Source organism: Pipistrellus hanaki (genome assembly GCF_964339955.1).
Source record: "Pipistrellus hanaki genome assembly, chromosome: 3".
Taxonomy (NCBI): domain Eukaryota; kingdom Metazoa; phylum Chordata; class Mammalia; order Chiroptera; family Vespertilionidae; genus Pipistrellus; species Pipistrellus hanaki.
Window position 1 is genome coordinate 116,359,724 of NC_140505.1, and position 10,501 is coordinate 116,370,224.

Genomic DNA, 10,501 nt, shown 5'->3' on the forward strand with positions numbered 1-10,501 from the left:
CCATGATAATAAACTTAAAAACAGTGTTTTATATATTTTGAAAAGTCTCACAATATCCAGAAAAATGCCTTGTACTTTAATGCTTTTCCACCAATGATCAACAAAAGCAAGCTCTAACATAGGTAAACATTTGCTTAAATCATTCAGTAACTTCCAGGCTGGGCATATGGCTTATTTTTTTTAAAATTTATATTGTTCATCTAAAAATAATAAGATCAGTGATTACTTCATTGTTTTGTTTTTTTATTTGAGAAATTAAGGCTTTTATTTGTAAGAGTTTGTCCTCTAATTTTTTTTATACACATTTCTAAAAAGCAAATGAATAGCAGTCCCTTTCCTAGAATTAGACTTAATTTAACTTTAATAGCTAATTTTGTAATCGCTTCTTAAGTAATGTTTTGGTATTGGAAAACACTTTAGAAATGAGATATTGAGACATTGAAATGTTTGCAAACCAATATCACATAATAAATGCATTATAGTTGTTATACATAGTGAAAAGATATTCATTAAGCATTAAATTATTAACATACTAGAGGCCCAGTGCATCACATTTGTGCACGGGAAAGAGTGTGTCCCTCAGTCCCTCCTTTACCCTCTCCAATCTGGGACTTGGTGGAATAGGACTTAACAGGCAGTTAGACATCCCTCTCGCAACCCAGGACTGCTGGCTCTCAACCACTAGCCTGCCTGCCTGCCTGCCTGATTGCCCCTAACACTTCTGCCTGCCAGCCTAATCACCCCCTAACCACTCCCCTGCTAGCCTGATCAATGCCTAACTGCTCCCCTGCTGGCCTGATTGCCCTTAACTGCCCTCCCCTGCAGGCCTGGTCACCCCTAGCTGCCCTTCCCTGCTGGCCTGGTTGCCCCTAATTGTCCTTCCATGCAGGCCTGGTTGCCATAAACTGCCCTCCCCTGCTTGTCCAGACACCCCTAATTCCCCTTTCTTGCCAGCCTGGTTGCCCCCAGCTACCATTTCCTGCAGGCCTGGTCACCTCTAATGTCCTCCCTTGCTAGCCTGGTCTCCCCTAACTGCCCTCCCCTGCGGACCTGATTGCCCCTAACTCCCCTCCCCTGCTGGCCTGGTCACTCCTAACTATCCCCTCTTGCTGGCCTAGTTCCCCTCAACTGCCCTTCCCTGCAGGGCTAGTTAGTTTCCCCCAACTGCCCCCCCCCCCTGCAAGGCTGGTTCCCTAGATGCTCTCCCTTGCAGGCCTGGTCCCTCTCAACTGCCCAATCCTGCTGGCCAGATAGACCAGATGTCATTCTGGACAAAGCCATGGTGGCCGGGGGTGAGGCAGAGGTTGTTAGGGTCGATCAGGCGGGCAGGTAGGTGAGAGGTTAGGAGCCAGCAGTATTAAATTGTGAAAGGGATCCCCCAGGGGGTACTAGATTTCGAGAGGGTGCAGGCCAGGCTGAGGGACCCCTCCCCATGCATGAATTTCATGCCCCAGGCCTCTAGTTGGTGAATAAACTGATATAGATTTCACATTATAATTCACCATACATTTGACCACCTTTACCTTTTATACATCCACCTCCCTTCTCCCTGATAACCACCATACTATTGTCTGTTTTTTGTTTTCGTTTGTTTTTCTTTTTTTAAAAGTTATCTTTATTATTGAAAGTATTACAGATGTCTCCTTTGTTGCTATTTTTCCTCCATTAACCCTCTCTACCTCACACCCATCCTTTCCAGGACTTCACCAAAATATGGTCTGTGCCCATGTATGCCACCCATTTATTTATTTAATGGTTCATTTAGCATCTGTTATGTGCCTGGCTCTTTATTAGGTGTAGGTATAGAAATAAAACAATAAAATTATCTGACCAATGAGAATACCAATAGGTAAACAAAGAAAGGTAGAATAAATTGTTAAGATACAGTCAGGTTGTATAGGAAAATGAATAAGAAAGGATTTACTTGGAGTAAAGCTTGAGCTTGAGTGAGAAAATGAATGCTGTTTAATCAGAAGAGGTTTGTGGAGTACAAATTCTCATCCCTAGTCAGAGAGAATCATGTAGGCAAAATATAACATTTTCAGTGTGTTCAGGGAAATGCAAGTGCTTCAGAACCAACAGAGAATCAGATAAGGGGAATGTTAATGCCCAACCAGAAGTCAGGCTAGAAATTAGTCATGGGCAAGACTATGAATAGCCAAGACATTGAAAACTTTACTTTTCCCCCTGATTTTAGCTTCACTGTGCTTATCTGCTTATGGTCTTCAAGTTTAACATTTTGAAAAGAAATAACAGAAGAAAGTGATGCATTCTGTTTTCTATCACCACTAAAAACCAGTGAGGATGACACTCAGGTAGTAGAAAATAGTAAAAAATGCTGGTGGTTGAATTTATCCCTTGAATAACATATGAGTATTTCCAAAATATGACCTGCATTATAAAATTCATTTAAAAACAAAATAATACAAAATAAACAACAAAAAGTTCTGCCAAACACCCTACATTGGGAGGTTCCTGATGCTACTTAGATCCTACAAGCAAGATTGCTCACAATAAAGAATGATAGAATAGAGAAGGAAGCCAGAGTGATATAGAGTCTGGAGGCATCAAAAAGAAAAAGCTTACAAAAAGAGGATATTACATCAAACAATGCAATTCAGGATATCTATACTTACCACCTCCACACATGATGTCATCTCTTTTGTGATCCAAGCGGAAGAAATAGTGGAAAGCAATTAATCGCATTACAACTTTAAATATCAGGAAATTAAGACTTTTACAACATTGTTATCTAATCTCCAGACTTTATTAATACCTTCAATTGTCTCAATAATGTTCATTATTGCAAAATAAATTCCAGAATCACGTCCTGCATTCATTTGTCATATTTATAATCTGGTACACTTTCTATGCCTATTTATTTGTCTTTTTCTTAGGAAGAGGTGGATTCACACAGTTAAATTTTTGGAGAGTTCAGAGTTATTTTGTAAAATATCACTCAATTAGGCTTTACATCACAATTAATTTTTTTGACAGAAATACTACATAAGGATTTTGTATGTTATATAGGAAGGTACATCTATTTATTTGTTTCATTACTGGTGATAATTGCTAAAAAAGAATTCATTAAATCAGCAAAATAATTTACATTATAAATGTATGACTGGGAAGCTTAAACATTAGAGTTAATAAGGCTAAATTTGGGTTAATTTTTGTTGTTTTGCATACACAATGAAAAGAAGAGCAACTTATAGGGATTTGTACTTCAACAGAAATGCATTTAGAACCATGAAGCAGCAGTAGAATTATGTTGAATGTTTCTTTAATAAATTTGAAATTCATTGCTATAAATGCTATTTGATAAAGTGTCCACTGAGTTTTGACTATTTAAATCCAGTTACAGTTTTATTATAAATATAAACAGCAATCTTAGTTTTGACAAAAATTCTTGTGTAATTTTTATCAAAATACTTAGCATATTTATAATAGATTGCAAGCTCATGAAGGGCAAGCAATATACTTTACTTTTGATCAACGTCTACCTCACAGATATCCTATATAATAGAAGGCTAACATGCAAATTGTCCCTTCGACCAAGTGTTCAGCCTGAAGTTCGACCAGGAGTTCCACCATGGGGCAGGGCCAGATGACCAATCTCCCATGTCCCCTTCTCCCAGCCACACCCCTCTCCCTTGGCCCCATCAGGGTGAACTGGCTTGATCCCACCCATGCACAGATTCATGCACGGGGCCTCTAGTTTCTAAATAAATGCTTTAGTAGAATTTAGTTATAGTTTAAAAAGATAATCTTGCATTCCAAATGCTCACTACTTCAGATTAAGCATTCTTCCATTAGTTTTGAGTACTGAGTTTTCATTGTTTTGACTAACTCACTAAATAGTTATTAACCACCATCTACATCAGTGCTTCTTGAAATACTCATGATAAACACTATGGACATGATCTCTGACCTCAAATAATGTACAGTTTTGTATGGATTTAATCCTCATGATTATTGTATCATTTTATTGGTGAACATAATTTATAATTCTAACTTTAATATCCCTTAATGGAAATGTGCTTTTCAACACCATACTTGCCATTGAATATTTATTTAAAGTATGGGTTTTGATGTTAGAATAAAATGTCTAGTTAGTTTGTGGATCTATGACTTTTTAGAAATGTTACTCTAAACACTTCATATGCACACATAAACTTTGGTTCCTTAATAAACATTATTGTTATGAAGACTAATGTAAATGAGATAAGATACCAAATGTAAGGTATACAATTTTAATTCAAAATGGGCAAATGAAGTGAAATATGTATTTGCCAAAAATGTGTTTAGTATTTCAAGTTAACTGGCTTTTATTTTGTATTTTTAATTAATATGAGCATTGTTTTTCTTTTCCTCAGTTATTCTCTTAAATGTTTATTTCAATTTTATTTCTTGGAGTATTTTTATTGTATTTCATATAATATACTGCTGCTATAATATAGAAGTGTGGAAAGTAGGGGTTATCTACATTCCCAAATATTCGTACACTGTTTATTAAGAACCTAACAGTAGTTTACCACTACTTAGATAAATTTTATTTTAAATACTGAGAGGGATTCTTTTTTTCCTTCAAAACTATAATTCATCCTAGAAAATGCCATATCATGTTTGAAACCAGTAATAGCTTAGGATTTAAGTTGCATTTTATTACTCTAATAATTTTCTAAATGGTTTGCAGCCTGTCAAAAGATATACTTATCTTCAGATGAGCACCTAATCCATTATAGTTGACTGTAATTCTGTGTCTATGTGCCCTTGCTTCTCAACCTCTAATACATTTAGACAATTTTGGCTGTGGTACAAAGGTAATAAAAATAAAGAAGTTGAAGACAGCAAAGCAGCATATAGATCCTGTAAGCATATTATTTTTTCTTGCATGCATAATGAACCTGAAATTTTAAGTGCATGATTTAAATACTACTTTATTTTTAAATTTGCTAATTTTGATATATACAATTATCTGTAAACATTTAACTGAATAGTTTCAAACCCTGATATTGATGAGGTCAGGAACAACTCCATTAAAGCCAATAAATTTCCATTTATACTATAGTATCAGATACTTTAAAAATAGATAAAGCAGCTATCTATTATATTAATTAAATAATGGATGATTTGTTTTTCATTTTATTTTGTAATTATAGCACTTTTATAATAAATTTATTTAAAAATATATTAAAATGATTAAATATATCTGGTTTATATTATAAGCTTAATTTGATTCCAATCAAAATCCTACAGGAGGCTTTAGTATTTGGTAATGTAATTATAAAATGGTAAAAGTGATTCAAATAATGCACCAGCTTAAGAAAACAAAATATTTTGAGACGGAGGAATAATGAAATTCCACTAATACATACTTCAAAACATTGTTAAGCTTCAATTAAACAGTTCACTTTGTGAGTTAAGGCACACCTGGAAATACTTTTAAAGGAGCAAAATGTTTGGTTCTTTGGTATATATTGCCTTTGATATTCAGTTAATTTGGTATTCATTTGCTGTTTAATAATATGTTAACAAAGATATGTGGAAAGTATTGACTGTTATAAAGTTACTAGAGGCCTAGTGCACAAAATTAGTGCATGGGGGGGGGGGGGTGTCCCTCAGCCCAACCTGCACCCTCTCCAATCTGGGACCCCTCTCACAATCCAGGACTTCTGGCTCCCAACTACTCACCTGCCTGCTTTCCTGATTGCTCCTAAACACTTCTGCCTGCCAGCCTGATCTCTCCCTAACCACTCCATGCCAGCCTGATTAATGTCTAACTGCTCCCCTGCCAGCATGTTTGCCCAACTTCCCTTCTCTGCTGAGCTGGCCATCCCTAACTGCCCTCCTCTACAGGGTTGATTGCCTCCAACTGCACTTCCTTGTAGACCTGGTCCCTCTCAACTGCCCTCCTCTGTTGGCCATCTTGTGGTGGCCATCTTGTATCCACATGGGGGCAGGATCTTTGACCACATGGGGGCATTCATCTTGTGTGTTGGAGTGATGGTCAATCTGCATATTACTCTTTTATTAGATAGGATTCTTACATTGTATGTAATATAAAAAGCAAACAAAAAACAAACAAAAAACAAAACAGAAAAATTCCAGACACCACAATTCTCTTCAAGACTGGTACCATGAAAATGTCCTAAGCAGCTTACTTATCTTAGCTCCCTCTCCAGATAGATGGCTTGTCTAAAACTCTTCCTCTCAGCTACACTAGAAATATTTGAAATTCCCAGATGTGTTCCAGGCATTTTAGGAGCACTGTGCATGTTCTTTCTTCTGCCTATAATGCCCTCTTCCCAAGCCTATACTCTCACTTCAGCTTAAAGTCACTTATTCAGCAAAAACATCCCTGCAAACCTAATATGTGTTCATAGAACACCATTTCATTTCCCACAGACATCATCATAGTTTCAGGTATATAGTTTTTGTAGCTATTTAATTCTTGCATTGGAATTTAAGCTTTGTTGTGTGTGTGTGTTTTGCCCAGCATTGTATTCTTATTACTCAGCAGAGTACATCGCATGGGATAAGTGCTCATTGATTAGATATATGATGAAACAGCAAGAGACATGCATTGTGATATTCCAAAGTATTTTATTTTCTATGTTAAAGACATTGGAGAGAAAGGTGAGGCAGGATACTGGTGCCCTTGGGTTTGTGGAGCTGGTCATCAGCATGTCCTTTCCCAAGGCACATCTGAAATAACCCAGTGTCCCTTCTCATTCTGCACATCTCCAGGTGCTATGGTGCGAGAACTTCAGAAGTATTGAAAGGCCCAGTATCCTTTCAGAAATCACAACACTTCAAAAAACAAAACAAAAAATAATCTCAACCAAATCTTACTGTTGACAAAGATACCACCTTGCCTGCTTCAGCAAGAGAAATTGACTTTGGGATTAAAGGAGAAATCTCATAAGAATGATAAAGTTTTGATGGTGTTGGAAAGGGAGATTCAGGTCCTTGTGCAGGCATGTGGTGCTCAAAACAGAAGCCTCCAGGATCTGGAAGATGTGCTGGAGAAGATGGAAGCAGAGCTCAGTGTTGCGGTCGGGGTGGGGGGTAGGGGACAACTCTGCCTGTAATGCTACACTGCAAAAGGCTATGTTTTCTCAAGCTGGTAACTAGATGAATTCGAAGCCTTGAGTTAATGAAACTTAGAGAGGAAAAAAAAAAAAGAAACTAAAATGAGAAGTATGATGGCTAAACAACAAGGCATGGAGATTAAACTGCAGGTCGCCCAGAAGAATCTCAGAAAGTCTCAGGGGAAGTAGCACAGCTTGTGGGGAAACTTGTTTCCATAGAGAAATAATAGATTGACAAAAAATCTGACGCAGATAGACTCTTGGAATACATTGAAGAAATAAGTTGTAGCTCAGATCAAAGTAGAAAAATGCAGGCTAGACATTGCCCAGTTAGAAGAAAATTTACAAGAGAAGAATCATGAAGTTTTAAGCCTTAAGCAGTCTCTTGAGAAAACATTGTTACATTGCCTACGCAAGTAAAAGATCTGATGGCTGAAGGTCAGCCGCCAAAAAGAAAAAGAAGAGCTCATCAGCAGGGACGGAGAAGTGGATGAAAATCTACATTCTGTAATGCAAACCTCAAAAAAGAAGTTTATTCTTGGAAACCAAGAATCGTAAAAGCTACAACAAAAAAGAGTTGCAAATTAATTCACTTCTGAAACAAAAGAAGGAATTATCTTCTGTTCTTCAGCAGAAGCTATGTTCTTTCAAGAGGAAATGATAAAAGGAATCTCTTTGAGGAAGAACTAAACAAGCTCTGGATGAGCTAGAATCAGTGGTCAGCGAACTCATTAGTCATCAGAGCCAAATATCAGCAGTACAACGATTAAAATTTCTTTTGAGAGCCAAATTTTTTAAACTTAATCTTCTTCTAACACCACTTCTTCAAAATAGACTCGCCCAGGCTGTGGTATTTTGTGGAAGAGCCACACTCAAGGGGCCAAAGAGCCTCATGTGGCTTGCGAGCAGCAGTTTGCAGACCACGGAGCTAGATAAAATACAGAGAAAGGAGGGACAAGCTGAAAAGCATGCCAAACAATTGGGAGAAGAAAGAAAACTTAGGGCTGAAGAACTGAAACTTCTAGAAGAAAATATGAAGGTGAAAGAACCTGAACACTAGAAAATTAATGCTGCTCACACTCGGGCCGCCTGCTATGCAGAAAAAGGTTTAACAGTAAGGTGCAAAACCTTGGAAATGTCACTGCTCCATTTGAAAGCTATAAAGCATTAACAGCTAGAGGGAGACAATATCTTAATCTGGAGAATTTATCACTTAGGGAAAAAGTGACCTAGGCCAAGAAAGGAGCAGAGCATGTTTAGCATCAGATATTGGAAACTGAGAGGTCAACTCAAGAACTATGCAAAAGTGCTTCTAGATCTGCAGGCCAGATTATCTCTTAAAGAAGCATGAATTAAACAAATTACAGCTTCTGGTCTCCAAAAAATAACTTGATTTGGAGAACCAACTCAAGCAGCAAGGTGAAGACTTTAAGAAGGAACTGGAAGAGAAAAAAGCAAGAAAAGCTGAAGAAAATGCAATGGCAGAATTAACTAAGGAAATGAATAAGGGTTCTTTATGAAGAACTATATAATAAAGCTTTTTCAGCTACACCTGGATCCATTTGAAGCAAAAAAAAAAAAAAAAAAAAAAAAAAAAAAAAATCTTTGTTGAGTAAACATGGTGAAAATCAGGTATAGCTAAATAACCTAATAGATTCATATGATGAATTATTGGGTCATCAGAATATAAAACAAAAAATCAAGCATGTTGTGAAATTAAAAGAAGAAAATAGCCAACTCATATTGGAGGTGCCAAAACCCCACTCTAAGCTTGCTATAAAAAAACAGAGCAAAACAAAACTTCAGGAGGTATTGAATAAAGTTCTGGGTATCAAACAGTTTGAACTTTCAAAGGCTTTTCTTCATGAAAGTAAAGAAAGTTTTGTTCTCAAACCTCATTAAAAGAAGGCAATACAAAATGCCGTTGGGCTCCTGTGGTGTTTCAAGAATCATATGTGTAAACATGTGAAAAACGACCTGAAGATTATTTTATTATTCTTTTTATTATTGTTGTTGCTGTTATTATTATTATGTTTGCAATGAATAGTTTTAAATTTATTTAATATTAACTTCCTATTTTTAGGTATCTGAGAGCAAGTTCAAAATATTTACCAATATGTCTTGTGACATTCTATTTTCCACTAGAGGCCTGGTATATGACATTCATGTACTGGGGAGGGGGCTGTCTCTCAGCCCAGCCTGCAAGCTCTCCAATCTGGGACCCCTTGAGGGATGTCCAACTGCCCATTTAGGCCTGATCCTGGCGGGCCTAAATAGGCAGTCAGACATCCCTCTCACAATCCAAGACTGCTGGCTCCCAACCGTTCACCTGGTTGCTTGCCTGATTTCCCCTAACCGCTTCTGCCTGTGAGCCTGATCACCCCCTAATTACTCCTCTACCAGCCTGATCAATGCCAAAGTGCTACCCTGCTTGCCCGATTGCCCCTAACTGTCCTCCCCTACTGGCCTGCCCCCGCAATTGGCCTCCCCTGTAGGCCTGATTGCCCCCAACTGCCCTTCCCTGATGGCCTGATCTGCCACAACTGCCCTCCCCTGCCAGCCATCTTGTAGCAGTCATCTTGTGTCCACATGGGGGCGGCCATCTTGTGTGTTGGAGTGATGGCTAATTTGCATATTATGACATAGGATTATATAGGATTGTCAGTACCTCCTCCCTGGTGCTCATTTCATTACTTCATTCTAAACCTTGTTTTTAGCTTTTCTGCTTTACAAATTGGCCCATCATTCAGCATTCCTTTAAAAATCACTCATATTATTATTCTCCCATTTTAAAACCTTAGATGATTTTAAGATTCTAATCCAAGGTTTTTAGCTTGATTCTAGAAGGCTTTTCTAATCTGAACCTCTTAAACAAAACACCTTGGTTTGTTCTTGCCTCTATTTTGATTTTCCTAAGAATGTCCACTCTGTTTTACTCATCATCCATTTATGCCATTCAAGCAAGAAGTAAGAGTAATCTATAGTAACTAGTAATCTCTATCTCATACCAGAGATAATTTGCTGGTCAACAATTTGCATATTTCTAGACTATCCCAATCCAACTAAATTTAAATCTGAGTTTTGGCCTGAAAATATGCATTTTAAACAAACACTGCAGTTAATTATTAGATAAATCAAAAATGTGAGAAACAGTGCCCTTAACTAAATCTAGAGAATTTCACTTATACTGCTTGGCATTGTCCTAACTACTGGGAATTTGATTAGTACTTCTGTAATATGAAATAAAAATTCCACATTAAGTCATTAACCCAATTATTCAACTTGTATTATATGAAATTACCTTAATGTTTCTACTTAAGGTTTATTTATTATCTGTATCTTCCCATCTTCTCCAGAATGACAAATGATAGTATACTATTTAGAGAATGGTAATTCTCCATCTAAAA

At 37.1% G+C, this 10,501-nt stretch overlaps 1 pseudogene across 1 annotated transcript; it reads left to right on the forward strand.

The window, feature by feature from the left end:
• The first annotated feature begins 6,755 nt into the window (after positions 1-6,755).
• Positions 6,756-9,055, forward strand: LOC311619700 (hyaluronan mediated motility receptor-like; annotated as a pseudogene). Its single transcript has 3 exons — positions 6,756-6,775; positions 7,150-7,851; positions 8,155-9,055. The product of its transcript is annotated as a hyaluronan mediated motility receptor-like (transcript).
• Positions 9,056-10,501: the final 1,446 nt, after the last annotated feature.